Source organism: Dasypus novemcinctus, chromosome 2, assembly GCF_030445035.2.
Source record: "Dasypus novemcinctus isolate mDasNov1 chromosome 2, mDasNov1.1.hap2, whole genome shotgun sequence".
In the NCBI taxonomy this organism is placed as follows: Eukaryota; Metazoa; Chordata; class Mammalia; order Cingulata; family Dasypodidae; genus Dasypus; species Dasypus novemcinctus.
This window is the reverse complement of record NC_080674.1, coordinates 39,402,306-39,428,133: the sequence shown is the minus strand read 5'-3', so window position 1 is coordinate 39,428,133 and position 25,828 is coordinate 39,402,306.

The following is a 25,828-nucleotide window of genomic DNA, read 5'->3' as shown; positions in this document are numbered from 1 at the left end:
TTTCCTTTTGGCCTCTTCAACTCTCTGTTCCCAATCCTGAACACTTGGCAGTCTCCTGATTGGCAGATCCCTCAGAGCAGTTCCCTTGGACAGTTTCTGCCCTTCTTCCCCTGTTTTGTAAGAGTGCTACACCCTGACTGACCTATCCAATACCATCTTCCCAGGGCTCTTGCATGATTGTTTTTAAATCCACAACTTCTCTAATAATGAAAAAAATAACACAGAGGAGAAATGCTCCTTGAATAAAGTGATGTGAAAGTTACATGACTGGAAGGTAATCTAGAAAAATATAATTATGTTCCAGACATGTTCTAAGCACTTTGCTTATACTAATTCATTTAACATATATTAACATATATTAGCTCATATGTATTGTTTCCTAAAATTAATCTGCCTGAGGATGTATCTGTCACTGAAGCTGGTTCCTTTCTCACTTCCCTCCCACAAATGCCCTTCTCCTGCTTTAAGGAAAAGGTATAACTCTCTCCCATTCTAAGCCTTATCATGAAGTCTTGCCCTTGAGCATGTTTCTCAATAATGTTTTTTCCTTCTTGCATCATGAGGAGTCTTTTTAGACATTTTCCTAATCACTCCAGCCATCATAAAATTTATATATATATATATATATATATATTTAATTCATTTTAAAAAAATACTACATTCAAAAAATATGAGGTCCCATTGACCCCCACTGCCCCCACCCCACCACTCCCCCCACAGCAATACTCTCCCCCATCATCATGACACATCCATTGCATTTGGTGAGTACATCTCTAGGCATCGCTGCACCTCATGGTCAATGGTCCACATCATAGCCCACACTCTCCCACGTTCTATCCAGTGGGCATGGAAGGATCTACAATGTCTGGTAATTGTCCCTGCAGCACCACCCAGGACAACTCCAAGTCCCGAAAATGCCTCCACATCTCATTTCTTCCTCCCATTCCCTGCACCCAGCAGCCACCATGACCACTTTTCCCACACCAATGCCACATTTTCTCTGTGGACCTTGGATTGATTGTGTCCATTCCACATCTATGTCAAGAGGGGTCTTAGATTCCACATGGATACTGGATGCAATCCTCCTGCTTTCAGTTGTAGGCACTCTTGGCTCCATGGTGTGGTGGTTGACATTCTTCAACTCCATGTTAGCTGAGTGGGGTAAGTCCAATAAACCAGAGTGTAGGAGCTGAAGTCTGTTGAGACTCAGGGCCTGGCTATCATATTGTCAGTCCAGAGATTTAGATCCCCTATATATATCTTAAACCCCAGCACCAACTACAATTCCAGTAAAGTAACAGGAAAGACTTGTGAAAAGAGATCACATCTGAGTCCAGCTCCATCATGCAGAAACACCAGATCCAAAGAAGGGCCAACTGACATGGCAGTGAACTCCATCTGCCATGACCATAGAACCTGTGGGTCCCTTTAGCCCTCAAAAGAACCAATACTTGGGGTTGTATCTACTTTACCTGTCTCTGAGACTCTGCTCAGGTGTGCATAAGGACAATCCTTCTGACAACCTCCAGACTCTTTTTTAGAGACTCATAGCATATAAACTCATTTGTCCTTTCCATTTCCCCCTTATATTAGGTCAAACAGCATTTTAAACTCCTGTTATTATATGTAGACAGGGATATTCTGCTGGTCCACGTTGAACCTTTAATTCAAGGTCATTTTCTAGTTATGTCATCAGCTGGTACTTGATAGTGATCCCTCAGTGCCAGGGAGGCTCATCCCAGGTGTCATATCCCATGCTGGGGGGAAGGCATTGCATTTACATGTTGAGTTTGGCTTCGAGACTGGCCACATTTGAGTAACACGGAGGCTGTCAGGAGGGAACTCTTAGGCACAGTGCTGCTCTAGGCCTTGTTCTTATTTCAGGTGTATAGGCTAACAAGCATAGTGATTAGTATCAGGGGCTCACTGTTGGACCCTCATTCCTTCCTGCTCCTTGCCGTTGCACCTGGGGGACTGCTGCTGCTCCCCTAGGGACCCCGACAGAGCCTCCCCTGGCCAGGGGTGAGTTTCTTTCTTACAACAGGAATTCCATCTTGGGGACTCGGATTAAATACATTAGGAAATACAAAGGTGAATTCAAATGTATGTTGGTCTGTTTAATCTTGGATGACTAACAGACACTTACTGAGATCTTGACTTTAACCTGGAGAAGTTGGAGCAAACTAATAAATTGAGAGCAAGGTAAAATACATTTCTTTTAGAGGTTTATAATTAACTAGCTGTAGTTCAGTTTCCCCTGATATACACTGGGAAAAAGCTAACCCCATCCCCCATAAGCTTACATGTCCAAGGGCATGGCACTTCCCCACAGATTAAATAAAGAAACCACATAGAGATGGGAGTAAAGGGAAATGGAAACCTTCGCTACCTACATATCAGAGGGAGGTAAAATTCCTACAGAACAAAGAACCATCTGCTCCTTCAGCATTCCAAGAAACGTAACTCCCTAACCCACTATCTTCTAGTCACTGTCAGGGAAAGTTTTCATTTCTAGGGCTTCCTATTGGCCCCTGCACTTCACTCAGACCCTCAACCCCTTCCCACCAACTATCATTCACCTGACTAGGAAAGTTTTGTATAAATTCAAGTCCCCCCTTCCAGGAGTGGGCTGAAGTCTCTCTTCAGACCCCCACCATGCTGGTGGGGGGGCTGAAGTCTGTTCTTCAGACCCCCTCCACTGGGAGAGCTTCTCAATAAATTTTTCTTTGTCTATAGTCATTTCAGTCTCTGTGTCCCAGTAAGTGCTGTATTTTCTCCAACAATTTCCAAAAAAAAAAGTACAGGAAAATTACAAAACAAAGTCTCTACCAATGTGATATGAAGAACTGTTTTAGGTTCTCAGCTGCTAAAACAATTACCATACAATCAGCTAGTTTAACAACAGGAATTTAAGGGAGCAGGTGTAGCTCAGTGGTTGAGGACCTGCTTCCCATGTACTAGGTACTGGGTTCCTCTCTGGTACCTCCTGAAATAAACAAACAAACAAAGAAATATAGGGACTTATTGGCTCCCAGAATTAGAGGCCGGAAGATTTCCTTTCTCCTGGGTCTTTATCTTCCAGACATTGGCAATCTTTGGGGTTCCTTCGCTTTTCTATCACGTGGCAATGCTCATAGCTATGTCTCCTCTGCTTCCTTCTGGGTTCCATTGACTTACAGCTTCTGTCTGCTCCCTGTGGCTTCTTTCTCTGTCTGACTTTCACTTTGTTTATAAAAGACTCTAGTAATCTGAATGAAAGCCCAACCTGATTCAGTTAGGCTGCACCTTAACTGAAGTAACATCTTGAAGATATCTTATTTACAATGGATGTGCATTCACCAGAAGGCACACCAAAACAAGAACATATTCAAACTGGGATATACCACAAAGATATCAACAAAAGTGGAGCTGATTTCTAGCATTGTACCTAACTCAGAGTTATATGCCATTCCAGTCCTGCAGGTTGGATCAGAATTTGAACTAGACCACTGGATATAGATTGCTATATCCACAATCTGATCTGGATATAGCAGATTAGATTTAAGACCATCTGATTCTGTGAGGGAACCTGAAATTTGAAAAGCCTTATGAAGATGGAAGCTAGGCAGATGGATTTATTTGATGGTGTGGAAAGGATTTACCTAAAAAGGTATGGAAAAGTGGAATTAAATAGATTTAGTATTTCAATAAAATTTTCCACTTTTTAAAACTCACAGTTATCTCTGAATTGAAATGTTTAATACTCTTGATCAGCTCCTTCAGCCATGTTTATAATTTGCCACAACACATGATTTTTCCTGAGTTCACTATATCGTTGTGCATTGACCATCAGAGTGATGTTTTCAATTATTTAAAATAATCCAGGCAAAGCAAGAATGCTTGCTTTGTGCCAGCCCTAACAAGATTGGCTTCCCTCATCTAGCAAGACACATCACTTTGTGCTTTTGTCAATCAAGGGGGAAAACAACCCCAGTAAAAGTCTACACAAATTTTTGTTCTTTCTGCTGTGTATTTCTGGGTTTGGGGAGTGTGAAATTCTCAGGCATGATTGTCTGTCTAGACCAGAAAGGAATTTTGAATTTTTTTGGAGCGTTATCCTTGCTACTATGATTTCACAATACTTCTCCATTACTACCTTGTTTTTATAATAATAGAGAAAATCAAAATAGTTTGCTTGGAAAAGTCAGGGGAGAACTTTGTGATGCTTCTGGGGATGAAAAGAAAACTTTCGTGTTTGGCAAAACTGGACTGTGGATTGCTACTTTTAAAATGAAAATATCAGAGAGTGGTCTCACAGGATTTTAGGAGTCATTAGCCTTGGGCTTTCGTAATGGAACCTTTTGGTTTCTAGCACAAATGAACAATTTGTTTCCAGTCATTTTTTATATCTCATTCACACAGACAACATTCTTTCCTTTTATTATGTTTATTTAAAAATTATTTTAACTGACCAAAGCTAATGAGTAGATTGTCAGTATTTCATTTCTCTTGTTTGGTACTTAAATCATTTTCTTGTCCAGTTTAAGAAAAAAAAAGTCATGGTTTTCTTATCTGGTCACTTGTATTTTCAAGTTTGAATCACACATTTTTTGATTGATCCTACATCCATTTACTTAGTTGATAAACATGGACTGAGTATCAATCATTTTCTCACAATGGCAAATGGCAGTTGAACTTGGGGATACAAGCAGGTGTGCTTCCTGCCCTTGAGCAGCTTCAACTGCTCAACCTTTTCCTCTCAGGAGCTCTATGCAGACCTCCTGTGATAGGCCATTCTCTTGATTATGTGTTATCAAGGCCTGGTGGGGACATAAAAGCCTGTGCTTTTATTCTGGCTGTTTCTCCGAGGACCAGGGACAGTGTACTTCAGCTCTTCACTTTTACTACCATGGGATGAGCCCTGCAGAATCTTTACAGCCTTGGTTACCTGACTCACAGGGAGACCACACAGAAGCATTTTCCTGGAATACCTGGAAGCTGATAAGCCATCTTAAGCAAATTAAAGAAATCATAGTTGCATGCCTGGGAGGGAGACAGAGCAGTCTGAACCTGGGTCTTGACTACAGCTAAGTAGATAAATATGTCCTTGGGAGTTTAGCTATAACCCAGGGATTCCTGAACAAATCTCCCAGTGTGAGAGGAGCTGTAAATCAAATAACATAAGGCCTTCATTACATAAAGGAGAATTGAAAGCATCCAGACTTGCCATGTGAGGTGGTCTGGAGAGTCAGCCTGTTGCCGCATGTCCATGGGTCTGCTGGGTCCCAGTCCTTCATCCTCCCATGGCTAGCTCTCCCAGCACTCTGCTGTCATTACAGTGCAGGATGTCTCCATTGGTTGGTTGGTTCCCTCCTGCACTTATTCTCTCATTTCCTGCTCCTATTCTTCCTTATTCCAGACATTTGGTTTTACAAAATGTATATTGTTTGTTCTGCATATACTTGTCTATCTTTTAATTATAGCTATTTTCAAATATGGAGGAAAGTTGAATGAATAATACAATCACTATAAACCCAGATACCAACCAATGGGATTGAACAAGTCCTAACATTTGCCATACTGGTCTAAATCTATATCATTTTTTCAAAGTAAGTTGCAGACATCAGGACAGCTTACCCCTAAATATTTCAGCATGCCTCTCCTAAAAATATGGACATTCTCCTACTTATAGACAATATTGTCACTTCTATTTTAGTTTTCTAGGCTGCTCAAAACAGATTCCAAGAAATGGGTTGGCTTAAACAATGGGAATTTATTAGTTTACAGTTTGAGGCCAGAAATATGTCCAAAGCAAGGCTTTCTTCCCAAAGACCAGCTGCCAGCAATTCTTGACAACTCGACACATGGCAAGGCAAATAAATGTGTCTCCTGGTCTCTTTCTGCTCTTTCTGGGTTTCAGTGATTTCAGCTTCTTGTTTCCATGGCTTTTTATATATGTATGTATATGACTCTAGTAATAAAATTAAGACCCATCCTGAATGAGGTAGGTCACACCTTAACTGAGGTGGCCTTAACAAAAGGTCCCACTGCGGCGGGAGTTTGTTTAACCCTGACACTGACGGGGGGGGGGGGGGGGTCTGGAGGGGTCAGGCTAGACCGCAGCGGCGTCTGAGGCTGCAGCAGACAGCCTCAGAGGGGCTCTCAGGTGTGGAGGACGCACGGCAAGGGGAGGAAGAAAGCCGCGGAGACCAGGTCTGTGCGCAAGTCCGTTTTATTAAGGAAGTGCAGTGGGTTATATAGAGAATGAGGAGGGTGGGGTAGAGCAGGAGGAGTGAGGGCTACGGGGCGGCTGGGGATTGGCAGAAGCTTGTGGGCGGTCTTGTGGTCTTGTGCCTTTAGCTGTTACTAGGGAAGTGGGCAGATTTCAGGTTATGGTGCAACATCCCACTTACAATGAATTTATACTCACAGGAATGTATTAGATTTAGAAGCATGTTTTCCTGGGGTACATAGAGCTTCAAACCAATGCAACATTTTAGAACATCAATAGTATTATGCAATTTCATCTAATACTCAGTCCATATTCAACTTTCCCTAATCACTGAGAATGTGTTTTTATAGTTCTTTTTATGAAAGCCAGGTATTGATTCAATCAAGATTTACACATTGCGGTTAGTTATAGCCTATAAACCTCTTGTATTTTAAAAAATATGATTGAAAAGACTGATCCATTTGTCTGGTAGAATGTTCCTCATTGCAGATTTGTCTGATTGCTTTTTCATAGTGCTGTTTAATATACTCCTTTTTATCCTGTAGTTCCTGTAAGCTTGATGATTAAATTCAGATGAAAGTTTGGCAAGAATCCTCCATAGGTGATTTTCTGTACTTGATATTGCATTCATTTGGGAGGAAGCTCATTAGTCTGTTTATGAACCTAAATTTGAACACTTGGTTAAAGTGATATCCACTACATCTTTGTATTGTAAGCATATTTTTCCTCTTGAAAATTAGCAAGTAATCTCTAGGACTGATACCTTGGTATACTGTGTATACCCTGCTCTCCAGGAACCTTTCACTTAATGTTAGCATCCATCAATGATTCTTGTCTGAATCCATTACCTCATTGGCAGTTGTAAACTTGAAATATTCTAATGCTATCATGACTTCTACAAGTTCCTGTGTATTTTGACACTACTGTTGGTCTCTGAGCACTTTCCTACTTTATGGCACAGTAAGGTGTCTGAAGACCAACTTGCTCTTTTAGTGCCCCAGACCGGAATAATCCATTTCTCCAAGGATCCTTGGTTTGTTTTAGTGGAGAAATAATATTTGTATTGGGGTACTGGATAAGTTCATTTCTGCTGCTTTGTTATTGTTTCTATATTCTTTCAGGAGACAGAGCTAGAAATAAATAATAAATGAAAAAATAAAAATTTTATATTGATACTTCGAGTTTAAATTTAATATTTCATAGCTTTAAGTTTTTCAATTTTATGTTTGTATCTCTCTCTGTAAAATTCTTGATTTATAGTTTTATTTATTTACTTGTTTTGTTCCACTCAAAATAGCAATAGCATTATTTTTATTACTGACAGTGAATCCATTGGGTGAAGTTTAAGATTTATTTGCTATTCTTTTTGTCATTAGAATGTACCCTGCCATGTTTAAAAGTCACTTGGCAGAGGAGGAACATTGGTGTGGAGGTCACTGATGGGGGATCCATGGGTGGAAGGAAGTTCTCCAGGCATGCATATAGGATATGTAGATATGTTCAGATGTTCATTGGGTATGGTGACATAGGATAGAATTTCATGCAACAACTGAGGGAGTGCTAAGTTTCCATCCTGGGGAGCTCTGTCTCATTCCCCAGTGGAAGATCAACAATCCCCCAAGTGCAAGGGCAAAGACCAGTGAAGAAGGATGGTCCAATGATGACTGCTTATGAGCCTGTATGCTTGAAATTTCAACTTGGCCTAGAGCTGCACAGTACCTAAGAGCTACCTCCTGAGAGCCTCTCTGTTGCTTAAATGTGGACACTCTCTAAGCCAAACTCAGCATATAAATGCATTACCTTCCCCCCATTATGGGACATGACTCCTGGAGATAAGCCTCCCTGGCACTGAGGGGTTACTACCAAGCACTGACTTGAATAAAAGGGGGAAATCATAAAGACAAATGAGTTTATATAGCTAAGAAACTTCAAAATGAGTCAGGAGGTCATCAGAGGGGTCACACTTATGCATGTCTCAGCAGAATCTCAGAGACAGTCAAAGTAGATATAACCCCAGGTAGTGGTTCACCTGAGGGCTATGGACACACCCAGGTCCTATGGTCATGGCAGATGACTGTGGAGTTCAGTGCCTTGCCAGTGGACCCTATATTAGAATTTGTGCTCCTAAGTATGATGGAGTTGGAGTGAGATGTGATCTCTCTACATATGCCTCTTCTGTCACTTTTACTAAACCTATGGTTGGTTCTGGGGTTGGTGTATGCCTAGAAGACTTGAATCTCTGGACTGTCCATGTGCCACCTGGGCTCTGAGCTTCAGCAGAGTTGCAACACCTAGTCTTCAGTTCATTGGACTTACCCAGGTCAGCTAACAAGGAGGTGAGGATGGTCAACAACCACACCACGGAACTGAGAGAGTCTACAACTGCAAGTAGGAAAATCCCATCCATCAGCTGTGTGGTGTTCTGAGGTCCCTGCTCCATTTAAAGGTGGAGTGGGCATCGCCATCCCAGGGTCCTCATGATGGAAGAATAAAATAGGGATTAGAGTGGGCTTACTGGTATTCTACTATAGAATTATTGTGACTCCAGCAATGGAAGAAAGAATATCATTGATGTGGGGACAGTGGCCACAGGAATTGCTGAAGGCAGGGAGAGGGAAAAAGAGATGTAATATGGGGACATTTTTGAGACTTGGAGTTGTCCTGAATGATATTGCAGGGACAGATGCAGGACATTATATATCCTGCTATAACCCACTGAATGGACTGGGAGAGAGTGTAAACTACAACATAAACAATAATCCATACTGTGTAGCAGTGCTCCAAAATGTATTCATCAAATGCAATGAATTTAGAACACTAATGAAAGAAATTGTTGATGTGGGAGAAGTGGGGGTGTGGGGAGTGGGGTATATGGGAACCTCTTAAATTTTTTAATGTAGCATTTTGTGTGATTTATTTATCTTAAAAAAATATATAAAAAGTCACTTTGAATAATTTTTTCTTCCATGTTATCACATTACCAGTTTATGTAGTTGTATTAATTTGTTTCAGGTTGTTTTGAATTTTAAGATTTGTTTATCTATTTGACCAATTTTTTCCCCAGCATGTGAAAAAATTTGCCTAGTTCAAAAGTCATACTATATAAAATAGTGTACTTAGAGAAATCTCACTTTTATCCCTCTCCTTTTCATCCTTTCCCTGCCCTCCTGTCTTCTATAGGTCACTATTTTTATTAATTTCTGGTACATTGTCTCAGTCTTTTCTTTCAGGAAAAAAAAGTATTTATATTCCCCCATCCCCTTTTCTAACACAGAGGTAGTATTCTTTTGCACCATGCTTGTTTCACTTACTCTATGTGTGAGATATTCTTTATTTGTACCCCCAGGTCCGCTCTCTGCCTTCTTCATCTCTGTTTGCCCTGCTCGGTGCCCTGGAAAGTCATCTGTATGAACTGCAAAATTGGGGCTCCCATACCCTCTGTCTTTGGTAGGGGATCAAATAGTAGGAGGAGAGGAGCGAGATCAGGGGGTTTACCCTCTCCCCCAACACTGTGATTTGGCCCTGACTGTTCTCCTTGATTTAAGGCCACAACTCTTTCAGGCGGATCCTCCAATATCTGTCTGACTCTCACCGTGTTTCATTAACTACCCCCTGCCTTTGTTCCTTTAGGCTTAGTGATTGGAAAGTCTTCCTGTTTTGTCAGGCCAGGGGTGTTTCACCATCCCTTACTGACTCTTTAATCCTTCCCCCACCTTATGAGTATTTGCATTATTGAAATTTCTTTAATGACCCTTTTATGTGTGTCATCTGTTTCCTGCCAGGACTCGGCTTGAATTTATCCTGCACATCACTTTATCACTACATAGAGGTTGTTTTCATTATGTTTGTGCACCATACTCCATTGTGTAGATGGCCCTAGTCTAGCCATCCTCTGTGGACCAGGTTTGACATCTCACCTTTCACTCCCAGATGCCAGCATGATTAGACACAAATGATTTGAGTCACTTGCTTTATTTGTTTTCTTTTCTAGCAGGTGACCTTCAGCAAGGTTACTTAATCTCTCCGTGCTTCAGGTTCCTCATTTGTAAAAGTAAATTAATGATAATTTTGACTTATAGAGTTATTGCAGAGATTTAATGAGTTAATATACCGTGCTTCAGGTTCCTCATTTGTAAAAGTAAATTAATGATAATTTTGACTTATAGAGTTATTGCAGAGATTTAATGAGTTAATATATGTAAAGTGCATAGAATTGTGCCTAACCCATAGTAAGTGCTCAAAAGGGTTAATTTGCATAAAAGCAGTAATTATAATATATTTATGTAAATATATTATTTTGACTTTTATTTTTGCATATTCTCATCTTCTACTTGCCACATGCCCCTGGGCAGTGGGAAGATGAGCATGAATTGAAGGCAAGCAATGGAATTTAGAGAAAAGAGTACTGGGCTTTGAGTTACGAGATCTGGATTGTAGTCCCTGATTTGCGTCTACCACAGGAGTTATTAAACTCTCCTGATGTCATTTGTATGCAAGAGGATTGGAGAGAGATCTTAAATGTCTCTGGCTCAGTGATTCTGTGCTCTATTGCTCTATTGGGTGACTTGCTTCCCTCTGATCACAGGATAGGAAAACCTCTGGACCCTGGAATACCCTCACCTGTCATCCTGGGATTGACAAGCTCCTAGCTTTCTCCCACCCCATGGCTTTGTGATGCACCAGAATAAAAATAAAGATTGTGCAATATGTCAGTCCTCAGCCTCTTCTATAGTCCTGGAATAAAAGGAGAGAGAGATGAAATCCAGATATTTCTTCTCTTCTGTTTCCTGGCTGCAGTGTGCTTTTGTTTGTTTATTTCCAAGTATCAGTGTTATGCCACCCTGTATATGATTTGGATATCTCAGAGTAAAATTGCTAATCAAAAAAATAATAAAGGGCCTGAGCTTCATATCTCTAAAAAGATGCTTTTTGGAAAATTAATCTTGAGATTTCCTTTAAGTGCAGCTCAATTGACCTGATCAGTTGGCAACACAGTCTTAACAGTAATAGCAAGGTTTGAACTCTGTGAACTGCAAGGAATGTTTCAGGGCAGTCATTTTTGTGGTGTGAGGAACAGAGTGTGGCATCTGACTTTGGAAGCCCAGGCACAGAATTAATGAGAGGTTTCATGGATAACTAACAGAATGTCTTTCCAAGAATGTATTACCCTTGTTTTGGCATGTGTTCTCAAAACCTTTTAAATTGGTGGTCAGTTTGTAAATTCCAAAATTTCCTTTAAAAACTCAGCCTGAGGTTTGTATATTTTTCTGTATATGTGTTATACTACAACTAAAAGTTTAGAAAGAAAGAAAAGAAAAGAAAAGAAAAGAAAAGAAAAGAAAAGAAAAGAAAAGGAAGAAAAGAAGACATCTCTACTTGACTGTCAACTTCTCTAGATAAACCGAAATACCCATCACCCTTCATCCTTAGAGTTTCCTCACTTTGTGCTTTAGATGCCTTTACTTTTATGCCTGGAATTTAGCATACTTCTCTGATGTAATGGTTTTGCTGGGATTCAGAAAGTTGTAGTGGATCAGACTGGCAGCAGACAACCAAACAGTGCCCATGACCTTTTTTGGTGCAAGTTTGGCTTTAGGAAGGCTTTGAAGCTTCTTCTGGGTTCAACCGCTGAGGTGGTCTTCGCCAGTTGTCATATAAAATCCACTTTTCATTGCATGACACAATCGGATAGAGAAATGCTTTGTTGTTGCGTAGAATAAGAAAAGACACTTCAAAATGACAATTTAAAAAATTTCGGTCAGCACATGAGGCACCCACTTAATGAGATTTTTCACCTCTCTGATTTGCTTCAAAATGCCGAAAGACCATAGAATGGTCAATGTTGAATTCTTTGGCAACTTCTCCTGTAGTTTAAGAGGATCAGATTCGATGATTGCTCTCAACTGATGGTTGTCAACTTTCAATGGTCAGCCACTACACTGCTTATCTTCAAAGCTCTCGTCTCCTTCACAAAACTTCTTGAACCGCTACTGCACAGTACATTCGTTAGTAGATCCTGGCCAAATGCACTGTTGATGTTGCAAGTTGTCTCCGCTGCTTTACAACCCATTTTGCACTCAAATAAGAAAATTGCTCCAATTTGCTTTTTGTCTAATATTTCCATAGACTAAAATAAATATAAAATAAAGAGCAAGTAATAAAACATTAGCAAAAAAACATAAAGCGAGAAGTACACATTAAAATGATGTATAACATAACCACATTAATTTAAGAATGTATTCAATATCAAAAGGCAAGTTTCAACAACGCAAAACCGCAATTATTTTCGCACCAAACTAATAGATTAAAAACTGTGCCAGTTTTTAATATCCTTGGCTAGATTTATTCCTAGGTATTTGATTCTTTTCATTGCTATTGTGAATGGAATTTTTTATTAATTTCTTCTTCAGAATGTTCATTGCTAGTGGTAGAAAGATGACAGATTTTTGGGTGCTGATCCTGTACCCCACCACATTGTTGAATTCATTTATTTCCTCTAGGAGCTTGGTTGTGGCTTTCTCAGCATTTTCTGCGTGTAGGATCATGTCATCTGCCAATAGGGAAAATTTAACTTCTTCCTTTCCAATTTGGATGCCGTTAATTTTCTTTTTCTTGCCTAATTTTCTGGCTAAAACTTCTAGTACAATGTTGAATAACAGTGGTGACAGTGGGCATCATTGTCTTGCTCCTGATATTAGAGGGAAAGCTTTCAGTCTTTTACCATTGAATAGAGTGGTAGCTGCAGGGTTTTTGTATATGCCCTTTATCATATTGAGGAAGTTTCCTTCTATTCCTTGTTTTCTAAGTGTTTTTATCAAGAAGCAGTGCTGGATTTTGTCAAATGTCTTTTCAGTATCAGCTGAGATGGCCATGTGCTTACTTCCCTTCATTCTGTTGATGTGATGAAGTAGATCATTAATTGATTTTCCTATGTTGAACCACCCTTGTATACCTGGGATAAATCCTGCTTAATCATGGTATATAAATTCTTTTTAAAAAAATAATAAAAATTTTTAACAATTTTTATAGAAAAATTTTATTCAATATACAATATTTTCCAGCAAAAAGGCAATATACAGATAGAGTTGGTTTACATATAAATTCTTTTACTATGCTGTTGGATTTGGTTTGCTAGTATTTTGTTGAGAAGTTTTGCCACTATATTCAAAGGGATACTGGCCTGTAATTTTCTTTTCTTGTGATGTTTTTTATTTGGCTTTGGTATTAAGGTAATATTGGTCTTATAAAATGAGTTAGGGAGTATTCCCTGCTCTTCAATTATTTGGAAGAGTTTGAGCAGGATTGGTGCTAATTTTTCTTGGAATGCTTGGTAAAATTCCTATTAGTCAGCCAAAGGGGTGCTGAGGCAAAGTATCAGAAATTGGTTGGTTTTTATAAAGGGTATTTATTTGGGGTAGGTGCTTACAGACACCAGGCCATAAAGCATAAGTTACTTCCCTCACCAAAGTCTATTTGGAGCAAGATGGCTGCCAATTTCTGTGAGGGTTCAGGCTTTCTGAGTTCCTACATTCCTGGGGCTTGCTTTTCTTTGGGTTCAAGGTTCCCTTCTTCCTGGGGTTGGTTCTCTTTCCTCTGCGTGCTTAGTTCCCGGGACTCCAGCTTAAGTCTTCAGCATCAAACTCCAACATCAGAAACCCCTCAACTCTGTTTTTTGTCATGCTTTTTATCCCCTTAGTGGGTGGGGACTCAATGCCCTAATCATAACTCAGTCATGCCCAGGTACAGATCAGATTTATAAACATAATCCAATATCAATTTTTGGAATTCATAACTATGTCAAACTGCTACAGGAGGTTTTTGATTACTGATTCAATTTTTTATGATTTATTAGTTTGTTAAAATTTTCAAGATCTTCCTGAATCAGCATAGGTGGTTTGTGTGTTTTCGGGAATTTGTCCATTTCACCTAAATTATCTAATTTGTTGACATACATTAACCTCTTAAAGTCCTTTTTATTTCAGTAGGGTCAGTAGTAATGTCCACCCTTTATTTTTTTAACAAATCAATTTTATTTATACATAATAATTTATTTATGCATTAATCCACCCAAAGTGTACAATCAATGGCATTTGGTACAATCACATAGTTGTGTATTTATCACTCATATCATTCCTAGGATATTTTCATATTCCAGCAACAATAACAACAATACTAAAACACAAAAACCAACCAACTAAACAAAAAAATTCATCACTTCCTAATCGCTCTGTGCTTCCCCTGCCATACATACTTGATATTCTGTTTTCTTCTCTCTAGTTTATTTGTATTTATATTTTGTAAAAACAGTCTTATATATGCTGTATCACCCATTTTGTATTTTCCATGAGAGTTCACTATGTTATATAGTCCCCTGTTACATTTTTTTAGTTTTCCTTCTACTAATATAACTGTCCTTAGTCTTTCTCTTTCAACCACTGTCATATCCATATAATAGCTCTGCTGTTCACAAACAGCATGATGTGCTCCCAACATTTCCATTCATTTCCAAAGATTTTTAAAAAACCTTTTAACCAGTTCTGCATGGATTAACCCTCAGCTTTCCATTCTCTATCCTCCTTCTATTTTCTGTTGACCTATATTCTAATTATTAACTCCATGAGTTTGCATAAAGTATTTAGTTCATAATAGCAAAATCATACAGTATTTGTCCTTTTGTGTCTGGCTTACTTCACTCAACATAATGACCTACAGGTTCATCCATGTTGTCATAGGCTTCATGACTTCATTTTTCTTACCATTGCATAATAATCCACTGTGTGTATACACCACAATTTGTTCATCCATTCATCAGTTGATGGATACCTGAGTTGTTTCCAACTTTTGGATATCATGAATAATACTGCTCTGAACATTAGTGTGCAGATGTCTATTCATGTAACCATGCTCAGTTCTTCTGGACATATACCTAGTAGTGGTATTGTGGGGTCACATGGTAAGTCATATTCAACTTTTTAAGGAAATGCCAATCTTCCACAGTGGCCGTACCATTCTACATTCCCACCAACAATGAATAAGCATTCCTATCTTTCCACATCTTTTCCAACCTTTACAGTTTTCCTACTTTTTAATAGTGCCAGTCTAATAGGTGTGAAATGATATCTCATTGTAGTTTTGATTTGCATTTTCCTAATCACTAGTGATGTTGAACATTTTTTCATGTGTTTCTTCACCATTTGAATTTCTTCCTTGGATAACCATCAAGTCTGTTGCCCATTTTATAATTAGGTACTTTGTCTTTTTATTGTTGAGTTGTATGATCTTTTTATATATCATGGATATTAAACTCTTATCAGATATGTGATTGCCAAATATTTTCTCCCATTGAGTTAGCTGCCTTTTCAGTCTTTTGAAAGTTCTTTGAGGAGTGTTTAATTTTGAGGACATCCCATTTATCTATTTTTAATTTTGTTGCTCGTGCTTCGAATGTAAAGTTTAACAAAGTATTGTCTACCACAAGATCTTGAAGTTGTTTTCCTGTGTTTTCTTCTAGGAGTTTTATGGTGGTTGTTTTTATATTTAGGTACTTGATCAATTTTGAGTTAATTTTTGTATAAGGTGTGAGATAGGAGTTCTCTTTCTTTCTTTTAGATATAGCTACCCAGTTCTCTCAGCACCAATTGCTGAATAGACTGTATTGGCCCAGCTGGGTGGGCTTAACAGCCTTGCTAAAAATCACTTGTCTGTAGATGTGAGGGTCTATTTTTGAGTTCTCAATTTGGTTCCATTGGTTGCTCTGTCTGTCTTTATGTTAGTAACATGTGATTTTTACCATCGTATCTAAGTAATAAACTTGAAAGTCTGGAAGTGAGAGTCCTCCAATTTTGTTCTTTTAAAAGACATTTTTGGTTATTTGGGGTCACTTACCCTTCTAAATAAATTTGATTATTGGCTTTTCGACTCCTGCAAAAAAAGGCTGTTGGGATTGTGTTGAATCTGTAAATCAGTTTGGGTAGAACTGACATCTTAACGATATTTAGTCTTCCAGTCCATCAGCATGGAATGTCCTTCCATTTATTTAAGTCTTCTTTGGTTTCTTTTAACAGTGTTTTGTAGTTTTCTGAATACAGGTTCTTTATGTTCCTGGCTAAGTTTATTCCTAAATATTTGATTGTTTTAGTCACTATTATACATGGAATTTTATTTCTAATACCCTTCTCAGATTATATATCAGTAGTGTATAGAAATACTATTAATTTTTGCATATTAATCTTTTATGCTACCACTTTGCTGAACTTGTCTATTAATTCTAGCAATTATGTTGTGGATTTTTCAGGATTTTCTAGGTATAGGATCATATCCATGAATAGCACAAGCTTTACTTCTTCCTTTCCAATTTGGGTGCCTTTTATTTCTTCATCTAGCCTAATTGCTCTAGCTAGAACTTCTAGCACAACATTGAATAATAAGGGTAACAGTGGGCAAACTTGTTTTGTTCCTGATCTCAGCAAGAAAGCTTTCAGTCTTTCACCATTGAGTACTAAGCTATATGTAGGTTTTTCATATATGCACTTGACCATATTGAGAAAGTTTCATCCTATTCTTATTTTTTTGGAGTGTTTTTGTCAAGAAAAGGTGCTGTGTTTTCTCAAATGCCTTTTCTGTATCAATAGAGCGGATTGTCTGATTTTTCTTCTTTGATTATCAATTTTTTACACTAATTGATTTTCTTGTGTTGAACCACCCTTGCATACCTGGGATAAAGCCCACTTGATTATGGTGTATGATTCTTTTAACATGCTTTGGATTCTTTTTGCAAGTATATTGTTGGGGATTTTTGCATCTATATTCATTAGTGATATTGGTCTGTAATTTTCTTTTTTTATAGTATCATTATCTAGGTCATGTTGGCCTCATACAGTGAGCTTGTTAGGATTCTTTCCTGTTCAATTTTTTTTGAAGAACTTGAGCAAGATGGGTATTAGGTCATCTTTGAAGGATTGGTAGAATTCATTGTGAAACTATATGGTCCTGGGCTTTTCATCTTTTAGAGGTTTTGATGACTGTTTTAATTTCTTTATTTGTGATTGGTTTGTTGATGTCTTCTATTTCTTCTAGGGTCAGTGTAGGTGGTTTTGCATGTTTCTAGGAATCTGTCCATCTCATCTACATTTTCTAGGTTTTTTTTTTTTTTGGCATATAGTTGTTCATAGTATCCTCTTGTGATCTCTCTATTTCTGCAGGGTTAGTGGTAATGTTACTCCTCATTTCTGATTTTATTTATTCGTGTTTTCTCTCTTTCTTTCTTTGTCAATCTAGCTAAGGGTTTGTGGATTTTGTTGGCCTTCTCAAAGAACCAACTTTTGGTTTTGTTGATTCTCTCAATAGTTTTTTTTAAATTTTAAATTTCATTTATTTCTGCTCTGATCTTTACTATTTATTTTCTTTGGCTTGGTTTGGGATTAGTTTGCTGTTCTTTTTCTGGTTCCTCCAGGTGTGCAGTTAGGTCTTCAGTTTTAGCTCTTTCTTTAATGTAAGCACTGAGGGCTGTGAATTTCCCTCTCAACACTGTATTGGCAGTGTCCCATAAGTCTTAATATGTTGTATTCTCATTTTCATTCATCTCAAGATATATGCTAGATTCTCTTGCAATTTCTTCTTTGATCCACTGATTATTTAAGAAAGTGTTGTTTAATCTCCACATATTTATGAATTTTCCATTTTTCCATCCATTGGTAATTTCTAGCTTCACTCTGTTATGATCAGAGAAAGTGTTTTGTATAGTTTCGATCTTTTTATATTTATTGAGACCTGTCTTGTGACCCAACATATGGCCTATATGGGGAAGTGTCCACGGGTACTTGAAAAGAATGTATATCCAGCTGTTTTGGGGCGCAATGCAGTATTTATGTCTGTTAGTTAGGTCTAGGTCATTTATCATATTATTCAAGTTCTTTGTTTCTTTATTTATACTCTGTCCAGATGTTCTATCCAATATGGAGAGTGGTGTATTGAGGCCTCCAACTATAATATTATTATAGAGACATCTATTTCTCCCTTCAGTTCTACCAGTATGAGCTTCATGTATCTTGGGGCACTAAGGTTAGGTGCATAAATATTTAGTATATTATTTTTTCTTAGTGAGTTGCCCCTTTTATTCATATATAATGACCTTCTTCATACCTTATGACAGTTTCACATTTAAAATCTATTTTATCCAATGTTAGTATCACTACTCCAGCTCTTTTCAGTTACTATTTGTGTTGGAACATTGTTTTCCAACCTTTCACTTTTAACCTGTGTTTTTACATCTAAGGTGGGACTCTTGTACACAACATATAGATACCTTATATTTTTTAATCCATTCTATCAATTTATGTCTTTGATTGGGGAGTTCAAGCCATTAACAGTTAATGTTATTACTGTAAAGGCATTACTTACTTCATCCATTTTGACATTTGTTTTCTGTTGTCATATTTTGTCTATTATTATCTTTTTATCCTTAATTTACCTTTCTAATAATTTTCATTTCTACACTCTTCTCCAAGTCTCTTGCCATTATTTTTTCCATTCAGACTGCAGCACTTCCTTTAGTATTTCTTGTAATTCCAATCTTCTGTAACATATTCTATCAGTTTTTGTTTGTCTTTGAAGATTTTGAACTCCCTTTCATTTTTGAAGGATAGCTTTGCTGGGTATAGAATTCTTAGCTGGCAGTTTATCTCATTCAGTACCTTAAGTACATCTTCTCCATGGTTTCTGATGAGAGATTGGCCCTTAATCTTACTGCAGTTCCTTTGTATGTGATGCTTTGCTTTTCTCTTGCTTTTTCAGAATCTTCTCTTTATCTCTGATATTTGTCATTCTTTTTTTAAAGATTTATTTTTATTTATCCCCCGCCCCTGCCATTCCCCCTGTTGTCTGTTATCTGTGACCATTCACTGTGTGTTCTTCTGTGTCTGCTTGTATTCTCATTAGGCAGCTCCAGGAACAGATCCTGGGACCTTCCAGAGTAGGAGAGAGGTGATTATGCTCTTGCGCCACCTTGGCACCCCTGTTCTGCTTCTTCCTCTTATTTTCTATCCACTGTGTCTCTTGTTGCATCATCTTGCTGTGCCAGCTCTCCACATTGGCTGGCACTCCTGTGCAGGGTGGCTTTATCCTGCACAAGTTGGCATTCTGACACAGGGCAGCCCTCCTGCATGGGGACACATTCCTGCATGGGCTGGCACTCTATGTGGGCCAGCTCACCACATGGGTCAGCTTACCCTCACCAGGAGGCCCTGAGCATCAAACCCTGGAATTCCTATGTGGTAAACAGAGGCCCAGTTTATAAGAGCTACATCCATTTCCCTGTCCTTCTTAATAGTAGTTTTCTTGGGGTAGCTCTATTCAGATTTATTCTGTTTGGGGTGCATTGTCCTTCTTTGATATTTTCATTTATGTCTTTCATAAAAGTAGTGAAATTTTCAGTCATTATTTCCTAAAATATTCTTTCTGCCCCTTTTCCCTTTTCTTTTCTTTCTGAAACACTGATAATGAGTATGTTTTTATGTTTGACATTGTCATTCAATTCCCTGAGACCCTGTTCCATTTTTTCCCATTCTCTTCTCTTTCTGTTCTTCTGTCTTTATTGTTCAGATGTTCTGTCTTTAATATCACTAATTCTGTCTTTGAGCAATTCAAATCTGATTTTACATGCCTCTGATGTGTTTTTAATCTCGCCCATCATGTTTTTTGAAAGGTCTGTTACTTTTCTTTGCAGACTTTCAAATCATTCTTTGTCTTTTTAATATCCTTACTCTTTAAACATATTTTCTTTCAAGTCTTTAAGTTGATTTAGGAGAGTTGTGTGATTATTATTGAGTAATTGCCTTAAATCCTGTATCTCTTCAGGATATTTGGTTTGTTCCTTTGGCTGAGCCATCTCTTTCTGTTTCTTAGTATGGCTTTTAATTTTTTGCTGATGTCTAGGCACCTGAATATGTTGGTGAATTTACTCTGATGGTCAATTTCTCTCTCATCTTTGTTATTATTTTTTCATGGTTCTGTGATATTTCATTCAACATATCCTAAGTCTTTAAAATTGCCCTGCTTAAGTTATCAAAATCATGCCAGGGACCTACTAATCAGGTGTAGATTTTTCTCCCAGAAATTGAGGAAAAGAGAGCTCCAACTGCAGTTTTTGTCTATGCAATTTTCAGACTGGCCAGCAGAGGGCATTTGTGGGCACACCTTTCCACAGAGATGCATCTCTCTCTTTTGTTCTGGCCATAGCTGAGATTCAAAGCAAGCTCTGCTGGCCAAATTCACTGAAGAAAAGCCCCCCAACTCCCTCTCCTTTTTCCCTTGTAACAGCTGATAGGGAGAAGGATGTCTGTTCTCCTTGCAGTCAGCTGCAGTGAGCCAGAAGTTTATTAGCTTAATATCTTGGGGTGGGAAAGGGGAGCACTTCCTGGCCCCTGCAAGTGTTTGGTAACTCACATTTGTTATTTCAGTTTCTTCTACTTGTTCCTCACCCTCCTGGAAGTTGTGAAGTACTGTCCCTGGTCTGCTGATCCCCAAAGCAGGTCTTTCAGCCAGCTCTTCACTCTTCCTCTATTTTTTAAAAGTATATTTGTTATTTATTTTTAAAAGATACATAAAGCACACAAAATATTACATTAAAAAAATATAGGGGATTCCCTTGTGCCCCACACCCCATACACCCCACTTTCCCCACATCAACAACTTCTTTCATTAGTGTGGTACATTCATTGCAATTGATGAATACATTGCAGAGCACTGCTACACAGCATGGATTATAGTTTACATTGTAGTTTACACTCTCTCCCAATCCATTCAGTGGGTTATGGCAGGATATATAATGTCCTGCATCTGTCCCTGCAATATCATTCAGGACAACTGCAAGTCCCAGAAATGCCACCATATCACACCTCTTTTTTTCTCTACCTGCCTTCAGCAACCCCAGTGGCCACTGTCTCCACATCAATGGTATAATTTCTTTCATTGCTAGAATCACAATAATTCTTTAGTAGAGTACCAGTAAGTCCACTCTAGTCCATATTTTATTCCCCGATCCTGAGGACTCTGGGATGGTGATGCCTATTCCATCTCTTAATTGAGAGGGGGCTTCAATCCCACATGGCTGATGGATGGGACTCTCTTGCTTGCAGTTGTAGACTCTCTTGGTTCCTTGGTGTGGTAGTTGTCCATCCTCATCTCCTTGTTAGCTGTGCTGGCTGAGTCAAAAGAACTGGAGAGTATGTGTTGCAACTCTGCTAAGGCTCAGAGCCCAGCTGGTACATGGACAGCCCAGAGATTTCCATTGTTTTCATGAAAGAATTGAGCCCTGCCTGTCCAAACCACTGCCAATCTTCATTTTAAATTTTAATCATTTATGTCCTCTCTTTTATTCTTTGTCAGTCCAGCTAATAGTTTATCAGTTTTATTGATCTTTTCAAGAACCTAATCTTGGTCTTATTGACTCACTTTATTTCATTTCTCTCCACTCTAATTTTCATTATTTCCTTCCTTCTTCTTGTTTTTGGTTTAGTTAGCTCTTCTTTTTCTAGTTCTTACAGTTTTGAGGTTAAATCTCTGATTTGACATCTTTCTTCTTTTTAAATACAAGCACTTAGAGCTATACATTTCAATTTCAGCACTGCTTTTGCTGCACCCCATAAGTTTTGGTATGTTGTATTTTCATTTTCATTCCTTCAAGGTATTTCCTAATTTCCCTGGCGATTTCCTCTTTAATGTATTGGTTATTTAACAGTATGTTGTTTAATTTTCACATATTTGTGAACTTTACATTTCTTCCTCTATTATAGCTTTCTAACTTCATTCCATTGTGGTCAGAGAAGAAACATGGTACTCTTTCAATATCTTTGAATTTATTAAGACTTATTTTGTGACCTAACATATGGTCTATCCTAAAGAATGATCCATGTGCACTCAATAAAAATGTGTTTTTATTCTCTTGTTGTTGGGTGAAGTATTCTATTTATGTCTTTTAAGTATTGCTGGTTTAGAGAATTGTTCAAGGCTTGTATTCCTTATTGATTTTTGGTCTAGATGTTCCATCCGTTATTGAAAGTGGTGCATTAAATCTTCCTACTATTAGTGTGAAATCATCAATTTCTCCCTTTAAATCTGTTTATATTTGCTTCATATATTTTGGTGCTCTGCTGTTAGGTGCATATATATTTATAATTGTTACATCTTCCTGTTAAATTAACTTTATCAGTATATAATGACTGCCTTTGTCTCTCATAACAGTTTTTGACTTAGTCTATTTTATCTGCTACTAGTATAACTACCACAGATGGTATATTTTCCTCCATCCTTTCACTTTCAACCTACTTATATCTTTGAATTTAATGTGAATCTCTTGCCTACAGCTTACAATTTTAAAATTGAGTCAAACTTTTTATCTCTTTTTTTAAAGAGATACTGGGGATTGAACCTGGTGTCTTGTACATGGGAGGAAGGGACTCAACCACTGAGCTACACCCACTCTCTTGAGTCATGCTTTTTATTCATTCTGCTAATCTCTTACTTTTGACTGGAGAGTTTAGTACATTTACATTTAAAGTCACTACTGATAATGCAAGATTTTCTTCTGTCATTTTTCTATTTAGTCTTTATAAGTCTTACACATTTTTAATCCCTGAATTCTTCTCTTAATTCCTTTCATTTTTGTGTGCATGTGTGTTATATAGAGTCCCTTCTCATTTCTATCTGGATATATATATTTTCATATTTTTTCTTGTGCTTACCATGGGATTAAAATTTAACATTCTAAATATATAACAGTCATATTTGATTCAATACCAAACTAACTTCAATAACAGATGCATACACTTTTCATGTACTCCTCCATTCCCCCACCTTTTTCTGTACTTGTTACAAATTATATCTTTATACATTGTGTGTCCAAAACCATATATTTATCATTACTTTTCTTTTTAGGGGGTAATGGGAATTTAATCCATGAACTCAAATATGGGAAGCAGGTACTCAACCACTGAGCTACACTTGTTCCCCTTTATCATTACTTTTTATGCATTTTCATTTTAACACCAGTAGGAAGTAGGAAGTGAAGATACATACTAGTAAAGAATAATAATAATAATAATTCTGACATTTGTAATTATGCAAATGGTTACCTTTACCAAAAGTCTCAATTTCTTTATGCCTCTTTGAACTACTGTCTAGTGTCTTTCCCTTTCAGTCTGAAAAACTTGTGTACAATTCTAGAGGTGATGAATTCCATCAGCTTTTTTTTTTTTTTTTAATCTGGGAACATACTGATTTTTCCCTCATTTTCAAAAGAAATTATCAATGGATATAAAATTCTTGGTTGGCAATAGTTTTCTTTCAGTACTTTAACTATTTCAACATACTACCTTTTAGCTTCCATGTTTTGTGATGAGAAATTGCCACAATCTAATTGGGACTCCCTTGTCATAACTTATTTCTTTTTTCTTGCAGCTTTCAGTACCCACTCCTTGTCCTTTGAATTCAATAGTGTGGTCAGTATGTGACAGGGCATACTTTTCTTCAAATTTATCCTGTTTGGTGTTCTTTGGGCTTCTTCAATGTGCATGTTCATGTCTTTTGCTAAGTTTGGGATGTTTTCTGTCATTTTTTATTCTAATATTCCTTTTTGTACCTTTCTTTTTCTTCTCCTTCTAGGACTCCCATAATGTGTGTATTGGTATTCTCAATGGTGTCCCAGAGGCATCTTAGGCTATTTTCACTCTTATAATTCTTTTTTCTTTCTGCTCCTTAGTACAACACATTTCAATTCTTGTCTTCACATTTCATGATTCATTCATCTGCCAGGTCCAAACTGCTATTGAAACTTTCTTGGGAATTTTTTATTTCAGTTATTGTAGGTTTCAACTTCAGTATTTCTGTTTGGTTCCTTTTTAAATTTCTGTCCCTTTGTTGAGATTCTCATATTCATTGCTTTCCTGGTACCCTTTTATTTTTTTCTCTGTTTTCCTTTATCTCCTTGCGCACATTGAAGATCATTTTTTTTTAGAAGTCTTTATCCAGTATGTTCATAGTCTAGACTTCTTTGTTGATGTTTTCTGGATTTTTATCCTCTTCTATTTCCTGTTTCCTTGTTTGTCTTGTAATCTTTTGTTGCACACTGTACATTTTATTATTTTAATGTAAACTCTGGGATTTATTCCTTGAGATGTTTGTTCTTTGAATCTGTGGTGATATGGCAGAGATTTTCTTGAGTGTCAGCCCTCCTATAAAGTAGGTCTGCTGAAGGTGAATGCAAAGTGCAGAGTCCTCCTTTTCTTTACTGAGTCTATGTCTTGTCTTAGGCTTGTGCTTTCTAGTGGCAGTAGGATTTCCCCTATTTACAGTAGTTTGAATGCCCAATCTACTTCCCAGGAGACAGAGCTTCTCCTTCTCTGGATTGTCTCACTACCAGCCTCAGGCTGTCTGCCTCAATCACTTCTTACATTTATTTCATTGTCTCAAGCTGCTTTTGCCTGGAGGGAAATTTTTGGGAAGGGGAAGGTATGAGGGAGAGGATTTTCTCAAGTCAAACTTTTCCAGCTGGGAAAAGTCCAGGGACCCCCAGGGAGCACCTGCTGGCTTCAAATTGTCCTGGATAGGGGATGAAGGAGGGGGCAGGAAGGACATCAGGATCTTCTTGCACAACTCCTCAAAGAAGAACTTTTTTGACCTGCCTAGCAAATGCAGACTTCAACTGTCCTCTGCACTTCTGAAGAAACATACTGTCTTTAAGATTCCTTCAACACCTTTGTCTAAGATTGGATGGAACAATGGCTGCCCTTAGAGCTGTGTTCCCAGTGATTCAAAGTAGTTAATCAAAATCTGTGATGAGCCATCTGCCTGTGCCCACCCTGGATCTTGGGTAAGTGTATTTTTTTTTAAGTTTTAAAAAAGTATATGTATAGAATTTTTATGTCCCTTTCTTGTACTAGCAAACTATGACAAGGGCCAGACTCCACTGCTGCCTCCTTTGAGAGTGAGGACTGGGCAATGGTAAGCACCACACTGAATGCAATTTACCCATACTTATCATAATTTATTAGACTCTTCCTCCCACTCTTTTCTGGAAGCTGTACACTGTCTACTGAATGCTGAAGTTTTGAAATAGTTGATTCAGGCAGTTCTTGCCTATTTTATAATTTTTCTGTGGAGGAACTGATTCTTGGAGTTTCCTACTCTGCCTTTCTCCCACAATCTTCAATGTCATATAACTCTTAAATTTGTATTTATGTAAATATAGACATAATATACATGAAGCATGACAGTGAATTATTTCATTGGCTGCTCAGATAGACTCAGAACTCCAGAATGGCAAATGTTATTATAAAACATTCAATAAAACTTATTTAAATTCTTAAAAATTCAGTTAAGAATTTTAGTTTTATTTAAGTGATGATTTTAATTTTAAATATTGATATCTAATTATTATTTGTATTTTATCTTTTAATCTTACTAGATAGTCAATTTTAAATAGTTCAGAAGATAAATAACTTCTTTTGAAAGCATAAAAATAATTTTTACTTTTCTAATTTTTGCATATACTTTAATTTACATTTTTAAATGAAAATCTGTTTAAGTTGTTTAAACTTTGAATAGATTTCCTTGGTTGTTTTA